At 31.4% G+C, this 14,063-nt stretch overlaps 1 protein-coding gene across 1 annotated transcript in view; it reads right to left on the bottom strand.

Annotated features, from left to right (window-relative positions):
• Positions 1-14,063, bottom strand: part of LOC124420992 (probable cyclin-dependent serine/threonine-protein kinase DDB_G0292550) — a 356,339-nt gene that overhangs the window by 276,316 nt on the left and 65,960 nt on the right. The window contains exon 2 of the mRNA XM_046955621.1: positions 8,023-8,095. The gene's annotated coding sequence lies outside the window, so the exon portion shown is untranslated. The remainder of the gene's footprint in view (positions 1-8,022; positions 8,096-14,063) is intronic.

Here is a 14,063-nt window from a genome sequence, read left to right as displayed (position 1 = left end):
GTTCTAGTTCTGTTCTAGTTCTGTTCTAGTTCTGTTCTAGTTCTGTTCTAGTTCTGTTCTAGTTCTGTTCTAGTTCTGTTCTAGTTCTGTTCTAGGTATGTTCTAGTTATGTTCTAGTTCTGTTCTAGTTATGTTCTAGTTCTGTGTTAGTTTTGTTTCAGAACTATTCTAGTTCTGTACTAGATCTTGTCTGGTTATTTTCTAGTTCTATTCGAAGAAAATCGTAGGGCAACTAAGTAATAGATATTGATTGTGCTATACAAAATTTGTTGAAAATACTGAAAGGTGTAACAAAGTACAGGTTATTTAACAAAAACGGTTTGCCATTGATATCAGCTCAATAGTGATTTAAACAAATTAACAAATAATAATATTTATATATATTTATATTTTAAATATTGATTTCTTTTTTATTGGTTAGTTACTGTAATAAACTTGTTTTTAATTGTACAAACAATTTTTTTTTAAATTGACCAAAATAGATTCAGCTAAATTTTTGTATAAAAAATCAAAAGAAAAACCTATACAAAATTTAAATTGACAGCAAAGATTTAAAATCAATTTAATAAAACATCATAAACAGATGAACTTGTAATTTACACAATTTGTTGAGAGTACAAGAAAAATGAAAAAAAAAAAATAACATTGAAAACTGAAAAATATTTTTTGATAACCATATGTCGAAAAGTTCTTACACACATACGTTTTTTTTTTTTTTGCATTTCTTACTACAACAACTCTACAATATAAATTAGATTTATATGCAAGAAGAAAGTAGAAAAAAATTTTTTCAAAAATAATAAATATTTTTATAGATGTTTATTTTGCATAAGAAAAATCACTGACGCATGCAATTTCTTCAATGGTAAAATAAAAATCTACATCGATAGACATTCTTACAATAGTATGTAAGAATGTAAGCATAGATGTATATATGTTTGTATGTTAAAAAAAACTCTACATGTGGAATATCATTGTAATAGTCAGAGTAATCTTTCGACATCATGACCAACAACCATCATTTAACAAAAGAAGTCAATTTTTAAATTAAATCTACACTTCTTGTTGGGTTACGTTTCTTTTCTTCTACGTATCTTTCTTTCGTCTTTAGTTTAATAGTAAATACTTTTTTCAGACACATGTTAATTACACTGTATGATATTTGAATATCCTTTCTGGAAAAAAGATTTGATAAATTAAAAAAAAAAAAAAAAATTGAAAAAATTTTTATAACAATTTATTTCTGAACATTTTCTCATGAAATTAAACTCAGATTAAGAGAGAACCCATTAATGAGATTTTCGGTACTTTTTCGTTCTTAAAAATGTATTTTTTGAAATTTCTAGAATATTGAACCTTAAAATATGAAATTAGGAATGTAGGGCCCAAATTAAGTTCGAACCCATAAAATGTACTTTTTGAATTTTCTATAATATTGAACCTAAAACATAAAATTATATTTGGAGAGCTCGGATAAAGTGAGAACCCGTAAAGGGTACTTGGTCCTTTTTTGAATTATTCAAAAAGTACTTTTTGAATTTTCTAAAATATTGAACATAGAAACTTGCAATTAAGTATGTGGATCCCGTTTTATGTTAGATCTTAAAGAAGGACCTTAGGTACTTTTTCCTTCTTTAAAAGGTACTTTTAGAATTTTCTTTAATATTGAAACATGAAATTAAGAATGTAGACCCCGGATTAAGTGAGAACCCTTAAAAGGGAACTTCTTTGTACTTTTTTGAATTTTGTACTTTTTCGTTATTCAAAAAGTATTTTTTTCTAAAATATTGAACCTAGAAACTTGCAATTAAGTATGTGGATCCCGTTTTTTGTTAGATCCATTCGAAAAATGTATCTTTTTTTAAGAAATGTTCTAAAAATTAAATTTTAATCGAATTTCTTTTAAAAATTTATCTTTTTACATATTTTTTTTATTTTTTTTACAGAAATTTGAAAAAAAAAATTATAGAAATTTTTTCAAAACTTTTGCTTTTTATATTTTTTATCAAAAAAATTTAAAAAAATTTTCATATGAAATTTCTTTCTCTCTTTTAAAGAAAATTTATGTTCTTTAATAAATATTTTTCAAAAATTTTTATTTTTATATAAAATTTTCAAAAATATTTATTTTTGTAAAAATAATTAAAAAAAATACTTCTTCCTCAAAAATTTATCTTTTTTTGGAAAATTTTTAAAAAATTTAAAAAATATCTTTTTTACTGAAATATTTCTTTCTTAGAAAATAACCTAAAAAAAAGTCAGATTTCTATATTCGGCTGTGCCGAATCTTATATACCCTTCACCAAGTATGTTTTAAAATACAGTTTTTATTTATCTTGTATCTTTGCACACATGTCACACATAACTTACACACAAACAAATATAAAATGTAACAGAAAGAAATATTAACCGTTGTACTGTACTAGTACCGTTAAACTGTATTACCACCCTCAAATAAATATGAGCTGTGCTACCAACATATTACTGCTTTAACTCCTTGTTGTTGTTTTTATGCTTTTATTAATAATTTGTTGAGGAAATTTTCAGAGGTAATCTCAGATTTTTACCCATATCTCAGTTATATGGACCGATTTTGCTGATTTTCAATAGGAAACTTCTCGAAAGCATGTCTGACAGAATTATCGAAGATTTGGATCTCGAAGATATCTGGAGTCTTCAGAAAATTGAACAGACAGACGGACATGGCTTAATCGACTCCGCTATCTATAAGGATCCAGAATATATGTACATACTTTATAGGGTCGGAAAATTATATTATAGAAATTACAAACGGAATGACAAACTTCTCACGAAGGTGAAGGGTATAATAAGAAAAGTTTCAATTTTTTTAAAAATTTTGAAAATTGACTTACACAATAGCACTTTAAGTCGTTATTTTAAGGCAAGTACTTACCACAAACGATTACAAGTAATAAGAAAAAGTAGTCATTGTAAATCACAAGAATAGACATATACAGTATCTGTATCTTCATTAGCAAGATGACTAATGAAATTTAAAGTATTTATATAACATATTACTAGTAACACCTTATTAGACTACTTCTATGTAATCCAGACCATATGTAGTAGTCATTGAAAAGTATGTGGTTAGGTAAGTAATTACAATTGAAAGCCATTACCAAGTTTATGCTGGGTCTTTACTAAAATAACTTATAGTATTAAAACATTACAATTTATTTTAAAGTTGAAATCTTTGTTTGTATATTTGTATATGTGTATTTATTTAAGGACATGACATACTCACAGAAATGGTAGACCATAATGAACAAAAATATTATTCTTCTTTTATTTTTTTTTATTTTCTTAAACAAATAAAACAAATTCTGTCAGAATTTTTTGTTTTGAAATAAAGGAACATGTTCAAATTAGGAAAAGACAACAGAAAAATAGAGAAAAATATGTATGAAGAACCGACTACACACACTCTTAAGCAATAAACATACAAATCAGACCAAAAAGCATATTAAATAGAACAAATATCTTGACCAGTATTTAAGAAATAAATCTTTAATTTGTGAAATTGATGAATAAAAGGAATTTTTGATATGTGCACAAATTAAGGGAGGTATGTGCATACATATATACATATATATGTGCATATATACTATGAACATAGAACGTAGCTTCCTCGAATGCATTCGAAAGATAAAAGGAATTTAAAAAAAAAGCTTGGCAGTGGGTGCTTTGGAAATAAAACAAGTGAAAAGGTTATATTCGGCTCTGTTATGGACCGAGATTTTTTGGACTAACAAAATATTAATTTTTCCGATTTTTTTGTAAATTTTCAAACCGTGAGCGTATGAGTAATTTTACGCGATCACACTAGTAAAATGATCTGTCAAATTTTTGTGTAGAAGAGTACGGATGGGATCGTCTAAAAGCAATGTGTAATGAAAACATCACACACTGAGAGAGAATAAGGATGAAAAATTCGACAGTCGTAGTATAGCTCTCTTCATTTTTTGAAATGATTTAAAAAACAAGCAGGTCGCATTAGATCAGGGATATATTTTTGTTTAAACACATATAAAAAAGTGAAACAGCTGTTTCCATCTTACTTTTTAATAGTTTTATACTAATCGTGTAAATAAAGAAAATATAAATCAGACGACATTTATTCTCTTTTTTGTTATACGGATGGAATTTTATTTTACATTTTTATTACACTTTACGTAAAGTGTGGTCGTGTGAAGTGCCCTTAAGCGGTCTCGGAGATATGTCAATAACGAATTAAATTTGTTAGAAGTTTCTAGGAAACCCAAGATTTACAAGATCACACAAATTAGGAAGAAATGGTTTAAGCATGATAAAAACACTATTGATATAAATATTGGAACATCTTTTGGAGTCCAAGTTAAGAGTATCCTAGAGAAATCGTTCTGTCTTCTAACAAATCCTTCTAACATTATCTGACTATTAGAAAAGTGCTAGTATAAGAGTTAAGTGAGAGAAATGTCGCTTGACTATCAACACAAATTTCTATTTTTTCTCGAATATGCTATTCTACAGCTGATATTATCGGAAATATTTAAGTCTGTAAAACCTAACAGTTGTCACAGTTTCACCAGAACCAACAGCGCACTGCTTTTTAGAATCATTCGCCCGGTAGGTAACACCTACACCACTCGTTTCTAGAAGTGATTCTATCTTTGAAAACTCAATTAAAGTCAGTGTGTAGGAGGTAATAGGCTTAAAACCTGGCTGCACAGCAAGGAGATATGACCAATACATGTAGATCTATAGTTAGGATGTGCAATATTGTGTTCAGAGCTTCTGAAGGACAAATAAGTAAGCTCGAGCTTAACATTTTGGTCTTGGTTATGTATAGTTCCGGTTCAGTCATGACTTTACTCCTAGACCACAGTCTGTGGTCCAGATATCGTGTAGAACCAGAGCATTTGACATAATATCTCTAAACTCAGAGAGCAACATCGACGCCGAGTTTATAACGATGAGCCAAAGTAGTGTAAAGAATACGCTGCACTTTTTCCACTTGTTTGAACTGACGCTGTATCCAAGATTTGCCGTAACTATTCTAGATGTTAAGATCTACGTACGTGTTTACGTTATTGAGGGCACCTTCAATGTCTAAGATGGGTTCCATTTGTGGGATCTTTCTATTATTCTGACAACCTCATGTAGAGTTTTCTCTGTTGATCCTGCTTTAATATAGACATGTTCACTAGTTGAGAGTCGCGATAAGCTGTAAAGTCGTTGCCAAATGTGTGATGAATCTTTCCAAAGTTTTAAGCTGAAAAGATAAATGATTAATAGAACGAGGGTTCTTCACATTCTCATGACTTTTTCGAAATCTTTGGGAATAAAAACGACATTAACGTTTCTCCTGGCCGAATATTCTGGAGGTTTTTTAGCTATATCTCACTTTAAACTTAACAGTTGCATTCAGCATAGTCCCCTAAATACTGAGCATTATCTTAGCGCCATAGATATTCGGCATTTGTGTCGATTCGTATGGTTGGTCAAATTTCACAAGCTCACACTTCCAAATGGCAAGACAAAAGCGGGACTCACAAAAAACTCACCATATTATGCGAATACCGAATTTTTTTAAGTTTTCAACATACACGAATCTCCCTAATGTTGCATTTTATGTTCGCATGCAACTTGTTTGTGCAACTAAAAGACCAGTTTTAAGGAACCAACAAATAACAACAACTACTGGACAAGAAGAAGAAATGCATAAATCTATTTATGGAACTTTCAAATGTACTTTACTTCAACTCCACTATCATGTTGGGTATGAAGACGAAAAACAATACTGGTGATGACGATGATGATGATGATTGTGGTGGTGAACCCGCCTGCTAAACTTTTAAAATGTCAATCAATTGTCTGTAGAATGTCCGAGTTGTCTGACATCTTTTAAATGAACTGACAAAGACGATTTATGGTTAAACTTTAAGATGGCGTATAACAAACAAACAAACATATATTCTTATACGAACTAAATGCGAATGAGTATTCAGATACAGTCACTTGAACTTCTGCTGCAAAGTGATACTGATACTCTGACACAGCTACTAACTTGACCAGTGTATATGTATGTAAGTATGCAGTAGAAAGTAGCCAGTAAGTAGTTAGTACAAGTACTTTAATCAACATGAAAACCCGCACTACCACACACACCATTTAAAGTAATAATAAAAGTAAAGGTAAGACAGACAGTATGTCTCTGTGTAATAGGGTTAGACAGCACTTTGATGGACATATGAAATAGTTTATTTTTGTGTTAATTTGCAAAGTATTTTTATTTATACTGGGTTATTTTCAGTTTGAATAATATTAAGAAAACTTTATTGCAAAAAGTTTTTATATGAATTTCTTTAAAGATTGTTAAAAACGAAATGTTATCAAAGAATATGTAAGCAATTTTAATTGATTTTGACATAACTCAACTGCAGCTCTAGTTAAAGTGTCAAAATCTGAAATCAATATTTGTTACGAGTTCAATTATTTTTACTGCTGCTGCTGCTGTTAATTTTCCCTTACCACCTTTATCATTACCACTAACAAGTTTATGTCGGCATAGTAATAGTCACTCCCCAACTGTTTGCCGAACTATGTATGTCCTACTGTTCCAAAGCTTTGTTTGCTTTAGTTTTTGTTAGGTTTTTTGTTGCTTTCTGTGCCTTTCAGTTTTTATTACCAACATTGTTGTATTTAGTTTCATTTAAATGACCATCTGTCTATTCATTCATTTGGAAAATATTTAATTAATTTTTGCCAATATTTTGTATATCAAAAACCTGTACTACTTTTATTCACATCTATTCGTTGTCGTCGTTGGAGTTGGAGTTGGAGAGCAAACAAAAAAAAAAATAATCGTATTGCAATTATATTTCAAACTACACCACACCTACTTACTAAACTAAATACTACTTTATTTAGTACAGTGGGTTGTGAAAGTAATATTTCGATTTTAAGTTTACATATTCTAAGAAAATGGACAATATTTTTGTGGTTCGAAATCTCTCATGAACTGAATAAAGATTCTTTAAGTGAAAGTTATCATAACATTCTCAAAAGTACTAATTGAATTAATGTTGTTGCAACAAAACCAAAATAGACAGATTAGACGAGATCAGTACGGCTCAGTAATGTATTTATCACGGACTTAAGAATCTCAATACCCAGATTACGTACACACAAGGATCGTATGAAGTGACCATAAAGAAAGCACGAGAGGCTTTCTTAAAATATAAAAGACTGATGGTAGTAAAATGGTACGTATTCTAAGTGGACTACTGGCACAGCATCCCCACTTACACAGACTTAGGGCCGATTTTATAGTTCACAATGAGAGAATCAAATTTTGCTTAAGTTTAAGAAATTACAAAATTCTATCTATCTATCTATCTATCTATCTATCTATCTATCTATCTATCTATCTATCTATCTATCTATCTATCTATCTATCTATCTATCTATCTATCTATCTATCTATCTATCTATCTAACTATCTATGAAAAAAAATCCTTAAATGACCCATTTCACCCCCTGTTTGCATACTTCAGCCCCACTGTCTATATAAATATATATAAATAAACTGTGGTAATGTTATAACATTTGAAATGTATAAAAATCTAACATACCTTTTCGGTACGTTAGACACATTGATATATTAACGCCACCATAATTTTCAGGCAAAACTGAACACACGCAAACATACAAACATTTATTAAACAAAAAATTAAAAATAAAATATATAAAACTTGTCGCTCATTTAATGGTCTCGACAGTTTTAGTTTTATGGAAAACTAATGATTTTGATTGTAGAATTATTATATTAAAATAAAAGTGCATGAGTATGTGTGTAGGTATGTAGTTAAGTATCGAATGTGTATGTGTCTCTGATATTAATATCAATAAAACATTTTAATAAATCAAAGAAAAGGTCAAAATTTAATTAATTGAACGATTTTGACATTAAAATTAGAAAAATCTATAAAAATGGTAAATAAACAAAAATTAACCACTTACCACTTTATACCCGTCGTCATGCAATTTCGAATGGGGATAATTGATGTCATCATATAAATGCTTAAATTAAAAACTGTAATTCACAAAAAAACAATCATAGATTAACATTCAAAATAATCATATTTGGTTAAATTTAACTAAGTTATAATGCTAACATATGATATGTAATAAATTTGTTTAAATAAATTCTAAAAAATGCTTACATGTTTTAAGAAGAAAATAAAATCTAAAGAAAATATATAAAGCAAAAAAAATATATATATAAAACTAAACTCAATGACAGCTCATTCGTCAACTGTTAAACAAAAGAAATTTATAAAAGAAGAAAATTTGAACTTTTACATCAGCAACGTTTTCTTTTAGTTGTAGTTGTTGTTGCTTCTATAGAACTGTTGTCTTTTTCCAAGACATCTTATTCATCTATCCATTCATCCAATTCATCCATCCATTCGTTAGTTTGTTGCTGTTGTTGTTTCTTTCATCTCCAGCTGACACATACACACACATATCCTTACAAAAGTCTTTAGACGCCATGGGTGACGTTTGTTATAATATTGATGCAATGTCTTTTACATTGCATCATCTTAGTGGACTTTTTATCTTCGTTGTTGTTTTTTCTATTTTTTTTGTTGTTGTTCTATTTTTCTCCTCTCTAGCAATACAAAGTAAGTAAAACACCAACAACAACAACTATAACGAACGTTGCTTTCAAATCCATAAAGGAGATCTATCAAACTAAAGATGCATTTGTGCATTGTATGTGCCATGTGAAGGAGATTTAAAGGAATTTAATCACTATTTCTATTTTAGGGATATTCATCAACTATCAGATTTTGAAAGAATTAAGTTCAACGTACAATATAGAATCATTTCATCTGAAAGTTGTGCTGAAATACAGAGTCATTAAGTTGATCGTATCGAATTTATGTTTGAACCATAGGAAGAATAAAATGTGAAAAGAGATGTTGGTTTACGTGGTACGCGCGAACTGTCAAATAAAATCGAAGGGACTCCGTTTTTACGGGCCAATCCACTGTAGTATTTGTAGTATTAGATCCAACCGTAGCTGTAAGAAATCAATGAATATCATTCAGCTTTAACTTAGATATCTCACAAGGTTAAATATGAAGTGATTGCCAAGGAAGCGGTTTCTCTTTTCGGCCAGAGCAGAGCATTCACAACTGTCTTTGCAACTGCGACAATGATCATTGAAAGGGAGACAAAGCCGACTTGCGTGTCTACCTTTTACCCAGTGTCCTGTTATTTCTGCTATTAGCCTCGATATCTTCCTCCTAAGGTATCTTGTGCGTTTCTCATTGAAGGAGAGCTTGGCCCCTTTGCATGTGTCTAGGTTATTCCACCTATTTTCAGCTTTTTGAAGAAAGAATCTCAGGATGTTACTCTTGATAAAACTTAACGGAGTTGCTACTGAAACGGGTGGGAAATGTCAAGAGCAGATCCCGTTCTGGAGAGCTATCTGCCTGTTAATTACCGTAGTAGTCCCTATGCCTTGGGACCCAAACAAGGGTAATGTCAGACAGGCGACCCATCATTGACAGATCCTTCTTGCATTGTCTAACTAATAGGGAAGTAGTAGTATATGAGTTTAGTGAAAGTAGTGCCGCTTGACTATCGACAAAGATTTCTTTGTTGCCGAGAATATTGAGGTCTTGTAATACCCTACAGGCTGATTTTATCGCAAATATTTCATCCTGAAAGACACTACAGTTGTTGGGAAGACGATGGGATATACTTACCCCAGTTTCTTCACAGAAGACAACAGAACCAACACCGCAATTAATTTTAGAACCATCTGTAAAGATTCTGGTGTTATATTCGCTCGGTAGATTATCTCTACACCACTCGCTCCTGGAAGGAACTCTGATTTTGAAGACTCTATCAAAGTCCGCATGTGGAGTCGGAAGAGATACAATAGAATATTTACAATTACTACGACTTACAGCAGTTTTATCCAATTTGCAAAAAAAAACTCATTGTTCTGATGATCATGTTTAAGAAAGCTTCATTTATTCACTTTGTCGATCAAGACATTTTCAAAAGTTCATTAGTTCTTAAACTGGAAAGAGTATTCTGCAACCTTTTCCAATACTGATATGCAAAAGTCTTTATCACAACTTCAGTACGTCGCTGGGAAACCATTTAAGCTCAAACAAAAAGTCATTTAGTCAGACTTTCACTAGTTGCTTAGGCAGAAGTTAAAGTATACGTTTGAAGCTAATTTCAGTTCCATTTTATAGTAAATACCATCATACTTACTAACCACGAAGTTACTCAACTTGAAGAGGATGGTTTGGTTTCCCACTTTCGAAGTTTTGAAAAGTTTACACCTCCAAACAGCAAATTTTTACGGGTGCTTTTCCTTTAACTGTCCATAACCTTTGATCATTCAATTCTCTCTGTTGAATGAAAAACCTCTTGGTAATCCATCCTCAACGACGGATAGAAGTACTATCAATAACTCTAATCAACCGCGACTGTAAACCGGGGCTGTCACCTTCAGTTCGATCAGAGAACCCAACCTGTTTGTTAGTCTTATTATTGAATATATGTAGACCTTCTAGGTGCACATGGAAGTTCAATGAATCAAGATAAAGCTCACCTACCCTTAGAATCAAACTAATTGTTCCTGATTTTTATATATGAATGTATTTGATAAAAGAGTTCTTGATGATAATACAAAACTGATGAAAGAAGAACTATCACTATCTCTACTGCACCGGGACTATAATTTGGGAGAGTCATTTGAATCAAGGTCCGAAAAAGGGTCTTACCAATCTGGTACCGCTGGAGCTGGTGGGCTCAGAACTTTTTTCCTTCCTAGTTATACCCTACACCACTATAGTTGGGAGGGTATTATACGTTTGTGCTGATGTTTGTAACATACAAAAATATTGGTCTAATACCCAATGTATACCGATCGATTCAGAATCATTTTTTGAGTCGATTAAGACATGTCCGTCCGTCCGTCTGTCCGGCTGGCTTTTTTTTATGCCATAATTACGTCAAATATTCTGCTATCTCATTAAAAATTGCCACAAATAAGTTTTATATAAGTATAAATGACACTGCAGATTTTCGTAAGGATCGGCCTATATTTGACCCTAGCCTAGCTTCGTCCCTGTGCCAAAAAACATGCTTGGTCCAAATTTCATCAAATTATCTTGAAAATTGCGGCCTTTACCTTGCGCATAAGGTTTACATGGACAGCCAGCCAGCCGGACAGACGGACGGACGGACATGTCTTAATCGACTCAAAAAATGATTCTGAATCGATCGGTATACTTTAAGGTGGGTATTGGATCAATATTTTTGTATGTTACAAACATCAGCACAAACGTATAATACCCTCCCCACTATAGTGGTTTAGGGTATAAATATATCCTTTTCCCAAATTTACCGAGGATCGGCCCATATTTGACCTATATAAAGCCTCATTTAGAAATTTTGTTTTTTTATCAATAAATTGCTTAAATATTTTGGAATTATATTCAACATAAAAGTTTCTTTATAAAAAGTAAAAATTTTAAAAATATACTCATGGTGTAGGGTATTATATGGTCGGCCATGCCCGACTATACTTTCCTACTTGTTTTTAAAATCGATTTTTATCGGGATAATTTCGCTGCCGCCATAACCAAAAATTGTTCATACAAAATATACAAACTACAGTTCCCTACACTCGAGCTGGATCCGCGGCTGCCTTAAAGACAACATCTACCCTGTGCCATTATGTTGAGAAGAAGTTGATATGAATAGAATGAGATTGTATCAGGGATAGATGGAACTAACCAACCCGTATACCCAATATTGCCGGATGGTTATTGTTACCTATCCTCGAGCAGTATTATATGAACTTATATCCACACATTTAGATAGTTGTGCTTACTTCTTAACTAATACAATTTAATGTCGAAATGATCTTTGGAAACTACCGAAACTTTTTGTACTGTCTCTAAGTCATCCATACCTAACTGGTTTATGTGAGTGCAGCTGTATTAAAGCATACTTTTGAAGACGTTAATTGATTTTTGAATTCTTCATGAAATCGTCCATTTAAATATCTGCTCAACTCAACATTTTTCATACATGTTTGTGAGTGTGTCATGTTCATATATGAAATGTTTGAATGTATTATTTTTTTTTGTCAGTAAATCTATGTGCACAATGTGATGTGGTGAGTAAAAGTTCATTCTGTAAACTTAGCGTACCATAATCTATCTTATATGTCCTGCATGTTTAGAAAATGCATTCATATTCATACTTACATCTCATATACATTTAATATAAAAAGAACATATTACATATATATTTTTAAGAGAAAAAAATAAAAAAACAACAAACTGAAACAAAATGGAACAGTAAGGAAAAAAATCTTTATATTTTCTTTTATAGTTTATAATATATATTTTTCTTTTAGACAGCATCAACGTTTGACGTTGACATATCAATCGACAATATGGCAGTCAATGTTGTTGAAGGCAAGGCCAGTAAGGATGTGTTGTAGGGCGAAGTGATGATATTTGGACTAATGCGATAAGAGGTGTATTAGTTGAGGACACTACAATGATAACACTGATTGATGGATAAAATATATATGTTTAAGGTTTTGAATCCCATCTGATAGTTTTTAATCTGCAGACAGATATAAAGCTTATCAATGTCTTATAAAGTTTTTGTAAGACCTGTATTTTCCAGGACTTTTCTGATTCATCTATTTAAACCCTTAATGTAGCTCTTTACTAAAGTCTCCATCAAATTGTTTCTCGCTACTATTTTTATTTTTATCAATCTTTCCTCCTGATACAATTTACTTCTTCTTTTCAATTTTGATATATGACCTAGACTGTTTATAGTTTGCTGCAGTCTTCAATATGTTATTCCTTTCGGTCGTTCGGTCCTGTGTGCTATTCAACCATCACCCATATGGACAGCAGCATATGTGAAGAAAAGTTTTTGAATGATTTTCATTTCGATTTTTTTTTGCTTTTTTCTTTATTTTGTTGCCACTTTTTCATCTTCTTAACATTGGCTACTAAGTTTCGTCAATTTTTGATAGGAGTTTGTATGAAAAGAAAAATGTATAAAGTTTAACAAACTCATCAATAGTCAAGCATATAGGAAAAGAATATATAAGAGGATAAAGTATAGAATGAATTGGTAAAAACAAAATGGGTCATAAGCGAATATAATAAGGACTACAATCGATATAATTCTAAAGCATGGTGATATTGTTTTGACCCACGATCGGATAATTACTAGATACCATTAAGGCGAAAGTACAAAGTAAATTTGTTGCTTATGAGCGAGCGGTATAATGCTTACGCAGAGGGAAATTGTTGCGACTCACCACCGACTTAGTACTAGATTAGCTTAACTTTTTCACGTATTTCCCGGTGCCCCATGACTTTTTTAAATTTTTCACGATATAGAGTGTTATTTGGAGTTCACATCTACAGTAAGCGGCGATTTCTAAAGAAACATAAGTTATTTTTTAGAATTTGATGTCAATACATGCTAAAAAGTATAATATCCTAAGATATCCTTTGAACACACATTTTCCATTTTCTATCAAAAATGATCAATATACGTAAAAAAAGTTGTGTTATGAAGTTATATCCACAAAAAGTCTAGCGGTTTAGTTTTGTGTGTGAAAGGATTAATTCGAAAGTATGAAGTAAATTTGTCCAGGTCCCGTTTTGATTTCTATTACCTTCCTCCTTTTCGGTGATTTACCATCCTCAGCCTTTGAATGGTTTCACTTGGACCTCTCACTTTCAGCAGCTATTTTGAATGTGCTGAGTGCGATCTCCAGAAAGTGTATGTACTCATTCCACAGCTTATTATTTGATGAGATCATCTTCATCGCGTTTATGAGGAGTACCATTAGCAGCATTCCTGACAATATTGTCGAGAATGTAAACAACCGTGACCTTTTTTCCTCGATTGATTGCCTACTTTGCGTCGTATTGAGGAGTATTTGTCAAGCTCTTTTTTTGACGAGAGGCGAAAGGATTCAATCG

Source organism: Lucilia cuprina, chromosome 2, assembly GCF_022045245.1.
Source record: "Lucilia cuprina isolate Lc7/37 chromosome 2, ASM2204524v1, whole genome shotgun sequence".
NCBI classification, from domain to species: domain Eukaryota; kingdom Metazoa; phylum Arthropoda; class Insecta; order Diptera; family Calliphoridae; genus Lucilia; species Lucilia cuprina.
Note: the sequence above shows the minus strand (reverse complement) of the source record. Positions and strands in the feature narration are given on the sequence as shown.